This window comes from Trematomus bernacchii, unplaced genomic scaffold (assembly GCF_902827165.1).
Source record: "Trematomus bernacchii unplaced genomic scaffold, fTreBer1.1, whole genome shotgun sequence".
NCBI lineage: Eukaryota > Metazoa > Chordata > Actinopteri > Perciformes > Nototheniidae > Trematomus > Trematomus bernacchii.
Genome location: NW_022987901.1, coordinates 23,571 through 29,570, shown reverse-complemented (window position 1 = coordinate 29,570; position 6,000 = coordinate 23,571).

The window sequence follows — 6,000 nt, the reverse complement described above, 5'->3', positions numbered from 1 at the left end:
TGTTGTTCTCTGGCGTACAAGGGAACGGCAGAGCTGCGGGGCGCGCCGGGGGGACCGTGCGCTGAGGACATGAGCACTGGGCGTCCTGGGGGTCACCTGGCCCCACGCAGCCGCCGTTGGTTGACCTCGTCGCATTGACGGATAAGGGCTGGTCTGGCGTGTCAGCCGTGTCAGGGCCACACCCGTCCTGGGGCCCTCTTGCAATGTCGTCCGACGGGAAGCCCACGGGCAAGAGGCCGAGGTTGAGCAACGACTCGTAGGATAGGTACATGGCCCGGACTGAGCTGCTCACGTATACCATGGAACGGCAGGATGTAGCACGCCCCCCGCTGCAAGTCGTCGAGAGCCTGGCGAAGAAAGCTCCCTCGATGGCTATAGGGGAGCGGTTGGCGGCCGACAGGCTGAGGCTGACGGGTCGCAAGTCGTCCCGCGCGAAACCACAGGCCAGGAACTCCTCCAGAGACCAAAGGTCCGACTGCGCGCCAGTGTCCGCGACGGCGGATATCCGAGCTCCGTAGGCCGAGCCCCGGTTGCTGGTGCCATCCCTCAGCCCGACTGGCGAGTCCATCGAGATGGTGATCAATGCTCGGGGGTGGTCTCTCATCCTGGCTCGTCTCCATTCGCCTTTGGAGAAGATGTGGTGCTCGAGTCTGATAGGTGCAGGCCTGTTGAGACAGCCGTGCGACGTAGGGGCGCGGCGTCGGCGATGGCTCCCGTGACGTCGGCCAGGGCGGGCTCCAGCTCGCACCGACGAGACCTGGGAGACCAGCTCCGACCCCATGGCGGCATGTTGACTGTCGGATGACGGCTGTGGACGCCTCTGTCGGCGGCGGGCCCTGTAGCAGCTGATGCACACCAGGTGAGGCTTCGGATTCCACCCGCGAGGCCCCTCCGTGAAGACGTTGAAGACGCTCTTACATTCCGGGCACGAGGCACGTTTAGCCCCGGCCGCAGGGCTCGGGGCGGGGCTCGTCTGTGGAATCGTCTGCAGGCGCCGGAATGACGACATGGCTGATAGGGAGGACGACGGGAGAGCGTTACGGGCCATCTCTTTGTTCTCGACGAGTGCAATTACATCGTTAACTGGCTTGACCAGGACATCAGATGTCCCCAGCGTCTCGCGGCGTATGTCCGAGTCATAGATGCCATTGAGCAGAACATCACGGATAATGTGGTCGGTATAGTCCACGTCTTTACCACACTCGCATACCGCATTATATGCGCATGTCTCTGCTTTACCCCGCACTCTGGCAGCGAATGCGCGGAATGTCTCGTCGCGTTCCTGGCGTAACTGGAGTAGCTCGGTGCGCAGGACGCATGTAGCGACTGGGATGACAGCTAGGGAATGCATGACAGCGATCAGATCTGGCAAGGGTCCGGAAGCGGCGTCGGGGACGGCTTTCAACAGGCTGTCTCCAAGTACAGGCCCAGCGCACTGAAACAGCTGGAATGGGGCCTGGGCATTCCCTATGCCTGAGCCGGCGCGGAATACATTCCAACGGCGGATGAACACGTTCCATTCCTCTATCGATACGCCCACATCAACTTTGGGCCGATCGAGTCTCGGGCCGTGAGGGGCTGGGGCCTGGGCTGGCGCGGCCATGACAGGCGCTGCGTGCTGGTGGCTAAATCCATGAATCGTCAATAGGGCAATGACGAGTGCTTCAGATACGTCTTCGGATTTGAACTCGCAGCCGGGGGCAGGGCATCCAACAACGACCATGGTGTCGTCATGAAGAAACACACTCCTCAATGTCAGTTTCAGTGTTTTAATGACAAAGATGACGACACCCTGAAACAGAGTAATACAGCGAGGTAAGCTGACAAAGTATTACATACATGCATGTCATCATTAACACAACACAAATATATGCTACGACACCACGTATATATACACCAACAATAGTGGGAACAGTCTTACATGTGTGAGTGGATGAACGTCTCGACACGAGGCGGAGTGAATGAACAATGTTTGAACTAAAATGGCCGCTCAGTACTACCGGGTCAGAGCGCGGCATATCCGGTGCGACAGCAGTGAGACGCTGCCCTCTAGTGGCCGGCGATAAACTCTTCACTTATTACTTATCGTAGCTGCACATACAATATAGCAGATTAAAGCTGAGACTCCACTGATTATTTAGGTATAGTATCATCACTGATCGATCCGAACTTGCGACAGGGAAAGCAAACACAGACATCACAACACGTACCTTTACGGAGCTTTTACGGCAGATCGTCTCACCATAGCTGTCAATTAGGTCAAAAGACGTGTTCAATGGCATTAAAACGAAAAAGAAAATTGCTCAAACTGTTGATCCATAGGTTGATAATGTACCTGTGCCTTTGAAGAAATTATTTATAATCCATAATTCCATTTTTTATGTAAAAATCGGAGCGGAAAAGTTAGCTGCTAATGGTAGCCACCAGAGTGTATGCAGCTTCCGGTTTTGGTAACGCGTCACTCTCACTCCTTATTTGTTAACGTTTTGGTGTGTATATAACTTTCCCTCGATTCCATTGGCTCTAGCGGTTATAAAGAGATTTCATTCATCAAAATTGAGCAAGGGGGGCCAGAGATAGGTCAAATCCACCCAAATGACCCCAGAAGTGGGTTTTTTTGGCTAAATCTCTCTAAAAAGGTCAAATGTCACTTGTTTTGCATCAATCTTGATACAGGGTACTTATTATATGTTGTACTTTGGATTCCTAAAGCTGTTAGTCTACTAACCCATCATCCAAGGGTGGTTTTTACTATAAGTAAAAAAGAATTTTTGGACGGACACTATAATTTACAGCTTGTTACTATGTAAAATCTGAATTTTCTTTAAAATAAAAAACATCTATATTGATTCTGACTTTTCTACATCCAACTCACAGGTTTATCATTACTTTGAGAATAAAGATTATTACAATAAAGATATGGTCATTTGTTCTGGGAATGTCATTTTCGAGCCTGAGACCTGAAAAACAGGCTCAGGGCTTAAGAGGTTAACGGAGAAAAGTAATATCTACATATAAAGACGGAGAAAGTAAACGATAACGTTTATGGTTAAGTGTTAGCACCCCCCGAAGAGGCACAAGCTCTTACGTTGATATTGGAGATTTCAATAAATTCAATTTGAAAAAAAACGGGAAAAAAACGAAAAAACAAACAAAACGAATATCCGAATAACGAAATTGAAACCCGAAATAGTACTCCAATGAACGGATATTCGGATATTCTATAATAAAGTTATAGTAAATAATAACAAACTCCAGTGTGGAATTCCATAATTCATAAATAAAATGATATGCAAATAAAATGTTCTTGGCTGTGGACTTGTACTCTACATAATTATGTTGAGCTCATGGTAATCTAATTCAATAAACAATAACTGCAATGAACAGATAGCATTTTCTGACTCGTAAAATGATTGGATATGGTGTAATTTGGTAAATGATTCTGTGTTGAAAAATGTATATCTTTAAAAACTGCGTTGGTGTATGAGGGCGGGCCATACTATGTTTTTGTAAATCGATCGAGAGGGGTGTTCAAATAACGTATTTTGGTGTGTAGAACACACATCTTTTTAGATTTATTTATTTTGAAATTGTTGCTATGGAAACAACATGACGGAGAAAAAAGTAATCTTCTACATATAATAACGGACAAAGTAAAGAATGAAGTGTATGTTTAAATGTTAGCACCCCCCGAAGAGGCTCAAGCTCTTACGTTGAGTCTGGAGTTTCAATACATTCGGAATTTGACCGTGTAAAATGTCCTCTTGGGTTACCGTACAGCCAATGCGTGACGTCATTGGTAAGCGTAACGGACCCTGAACACATCAGGGCTGCGTTTCACTTCGTTTATATGGATTCCTTGCGTCCCTCACTTGCGTCGTTTCCCTGCGACTAGTCCCTCCCACCAGGGAAGCATGGAGAGACGCAAGGAAACCACGAGAAGCAGGGAAATTAGTTTTAAGAGCAATGGGACTCGCGATTGAGAAACACCCATGGGTGTTTCTCAATCGCGAGTACGCTTGCTTGGTAGCACATGTCTGCCGAGCATCTTGCTTCAGAAGCGAGTCAAGAATACTTCCTGACATTTGGAAAACTGTGGGTGTTTCTCAATCGCGAGTAAAGCTGCTGCAGAGCCACTATTTCAAGCATACTACGTCATCGAGTGCCGCCGAAGTACTGTTCCAATCTCCAGCATACTTGGAAATCTACCGAGCCCGGCGTACTCCGTTTGGAGAAATATCGAGGCTGCACATGAGTAGACTCCGCGGTCTTAAAATCCCCACAATGCTTTGCGCACGGACCAATTTCCCCAAATCTGTGGCGGAAGATGTAAGAGGCGGGGCCTATCATATGACGCACACCTGCACACTTGCTAGCCTGTTCCACTCTTTGTTTTCCAAATGCCAGGAAGTATTCTTGACTCGCTTCTGAAGCAAGATGCTCGGCAGACATGTGCTACAAAGCAAGCGTACTCGAGATTGAGAAACACCCAAAGAGTGGAACAGGCTAGCAAGTGTGCAGGTGTGCGTCATATGAGAGGCCCAGCCTTACATTTTCCGCCACAGATTTTGGAAATTGGTGCGTGCGCAAAGCGGAGTCTACTCATGTGCAGCCTCGATATTTCTCCAAACGGAGTACGCCGGGCTCGGTAGATTTCCAAGTATACTGGAGATTGGAACAGTACTTCGGCGGCACTCGATGACGTAGTATGCTTGAAATAGTGGCTCTGAAGCAGCTTTACTCGCGATTGAGAAACACCTATGGTACCTACACCGGCCATCTTGGTGTTGGTGACGTGTGTTGTGCGAGACCAGAGATGTTCATTGAGCGGTTTCACACAAAAAAAAGTGTTACTACACAGTTTTACGACATATTTTGATTTTTGGAACTTGGAAAATGATCTTTTAAATTGACAAACATCAATGTGTAATTCCTGGCACAATTCAAATGGGATCGAAAGATAATTTCTCTCTCACCATTGACTTCAATATATACTTTTTCCGAAATAAGGTCCCATGGAGGTCCACCGGAAAGGGAGGGACTTCTTCGTCTCGATAAAATAAGTAAAAATACAACAACAACAATAACAGCCTTATACTTGAAAAAGAGATCTATGATCTCAATGGGACCATCTGGTTGAATAAAGGTTTGAAATGATACTAAAAACAATAGACCATTTGAAAGCAATAAAAGCAATAGCGTCAGACGCGAAGGCGAAGATGAGGGTCTTCCTTTGCTCGACTTGCAGATTGAATCAAAATCAGCATTTCCAAAGTAATTTAGATGAATGTAGTGCAGTAAATACGTAATAAGTAAAGTACAATTACATTAAGTTTGCTTAATTAAGCACATTACTCGAGTAAATGAACTTTCACCGCTGCTGATATTTAATGAATGTTATTTAAAAGCAGAGATGCAGAACAGAGAGATTATTATTATGAAGTTTAGTTTCACACAGAAGGTCACGTCTCAAGGTTTTTGTATTTTAGTCTTCTTCTTCTTTCGTGTAACGTCAGAGGTCCAACTCGGTGTCGTGTAGCCATGCCCGCATCTCTGGTCCTGAGTGGAAGAGGCTGGCTTCAGAGGGTGGTCTATATAAAGGGCAGGTGGTGGTTATGTGTTGGGCAGTCTGTTCAGGGTCACCGCACTCGCATGCAGCACTGTCTGCCAGGCCCCACTTCTTCATCCATGTTTTGAAGCGACCGACCCCAGTTCGTAGACGCTTCAGTGTGGTCCATTGCCGGCGTGTTTTTTAGTCTAAACAACAGCTGGACCGAAGACGGGTTTTTCTTGATATTATTCCTCTTTTACTGTTCAGGAGACGCTTTCCTCAACGTCCTCCACCGTCTCTCTGGAGAAGGTAAGAGCGCTCAGATATTCATTTAATACAAATATACAAACTCTTCCACAGGATGAACAAAGTATTCTGATGATGAGTATATAGCATGTATAGATACAAATAAAACAATAGGTCAGATTTCACGTTAAAGCAGTGAGGGG